Source organism: Lynx canadensis, chromosome C2 (genome assembly GCF_007474595.2).
Source record: "Lynx canadensis isolate LIC74 chromosome C2, mLynCan4.pri.v2, whole genome shotgun sequence".
In the NCBI taxonomy this organism is placed as follows: Eukaryota; Metazoa; Chordata; class Mammalia; order Carnivora; family Felidae; genus Lynx; species Lynx canadensis.
In genome coordinates, this window is record NC_044311.2 from 67,125,479 (window position 1) to 67,127,610 (window position 2,132).

Here is a 2,132-nt window from a genome sequence, read left to right on the forward strand (position 1 = left end):
AATAAGATAAAAACAGAGAGGGAGGCAAACGATAAGAAACTCTTAAATACAGAGAACAAACTGAGGGTTGCTGGAGAAGTGTTGGATGGGGGGATGGGCTAAATTGGTGATGGGCGTAGGAAAACACTTGTTGGGATGAGCATTGGGTATTATAATGTAAGTGATGAATCACTAAATTCTACTCCTGAAACCATTATTACACTATATGTTAACTAACTTGGATTTAAATAAAGTAAAAAAAAAATGAATAGAAACAAAGCAATAGTTTATCTTAATATAGGTTTAAAATCAGCCAAATTCAGGTTTTAAAGAGTTAAAGTCAACCAGAAGTTCTGCACTTAGCAGCAGCAGATGATCTTGTCTTTTCCCAGAGATGGAGTCTGTGAAGACAGCTGCTGAGAGAAATGGATGAAGATGATAGGCCTCTATGGTGTAGAGCACATACTGATGCTCCCCTGAGAAAGGCACCTCTTTGGTGGTCATTTGCTAGAGAATGATAGAAGAATAGGTGTCAACTTTGGGTGTTATGGTCTTTCAGGAGCTCTGGGGCTTGGTGGATGTATGTGTTCTCTAGATGGTAAGAAGTCTCTGGAAACACAGTGAATCTTCCAGCTTCTTGAAACAACCAGTCACCAATTTTGCAGGCATCTTGCTCACTAATCAAAATGTTAGCAAGCCTCAGGGCCAAGTGCACAATACTTTATGAGTGACGGAAAAGCAGGCCATCAAACATCTAGGGAATCCTTATTTCCCTAGGTGTATGACAGTATATACTTTACCAAATTTAATTGTTTTCTGGCACAGCAGTGAAGCCCCCTTTCTCTTTCTCAGGGCAGCTGATAGCACCATATATGACTTCGTGTAAAGTGACATTGCCACCAAACTCCACGATTTTGGCATACAGACTATTAAAGCCCATGGGGCTGTGAGTGCTCACAGTCACAACCTGCATGATATTGTCGTGACAGAGCCCTGCTATATGTGGCTCAGCCCAGAAGGTCCACTGGGATGCCATTCAGTGTGTTTTTAAACATTTTTTTTTTTTGATATGTGTAGGAAGAAGAATCCCGGAGACAGAAAAACTAGGTAGAGAGAGAAGAAGAGAAACAAGGGATAATGTTACTCTAAAACCAGGAGATGGGGTGCCTGAGTGGCTCAGTCGGTTGAGCATCTGACTTTGGCTCAGGTCATGATCTCATGGTTCATGGGTTCAAGCCCTGCATCAGGCTCTGTGCCGACAGCTTGGAGCATGATGCCTGCTTCCGATTCTGTGTCTCCCTGTCTCTCTGCCCCTCCCCTGCTCTCTCTCTCTCTCTCTCTCTCTCTCAAAAGTAAATAAACATTAAAAAAATTTTAAATCAGGAGAGCACTTGAAGAGGGGAAATTGATAGGTAGTATCAAATATTGTAGGGAGCTCAAGTAAGAGAATGGAAACCTGGCCTTTAAACTTAGAAACTTGAAAGTCATTTAAATGATCTTAGTGAGAGTAATACCGATAGTGTGGTTGAAGTAGCAGCAAACTGCAAAAGGTTGAGAGATGCAAAAGGGGATATGGAGACAGGGAGTATACTTATAAGAGGGTACTTGGGAAGGGAAGAAGTAAGCATAAGTCAAAGGTAGGATTTTTATTATGCTGGGAGAAATGTGAACATATTTATATGTTGCTGAAGGAAGGATCTAGTTGAGAGGAAGTTGATGATGCAGCAAAGAGAAAAGATCATTGATAATATAAAGATCTTGAGTAACTGAGAGCGAATGGGATTTAAAGTACAGATGCAGGGACCAGCCTAAGGTAGAAGTTTCTTCCTTTAGGGCATGAGGAAAAGATGGCATGATTCTAGGTAAATATATCTCTGGGAAATGGAGAGTGAGAAAGATGCTTCTTGATAATACTCTGAGGAACTATTTGCTAAAGGAGAAGAGGTTTGGGATGAGATACAGTGCTGGAGAGAATAATGGACATTAGGGATAGTCACTGAGGGGAATGGAAAAGACGACCAACCAAAGGGGAGCTCAGTGGCCTGGGGAGCTCAGCTGGGGTGAGAGGCAGTGTATTTTTAGCATGGTGTCTGCATTAGTCTTCAGGAATCTGGGCACAGGCGCATAGAGGGCAAATGATAGGTCTGAGAAAG

General features: G+C 41.9%; 1 pseudogene; it reads right to left on the bottom strand.

Annotated features, from left to right (window-relative positions):
- Nucleotides 1–288: 288 nt before the first annotated feature.
- LOC115522854 lies at nt 289–1,015 on the bottom strand (annotated as a pseudogene).
- Between the last annotated feature and the right edge of the window lie 1,117 nt (nt 1,016–2,132).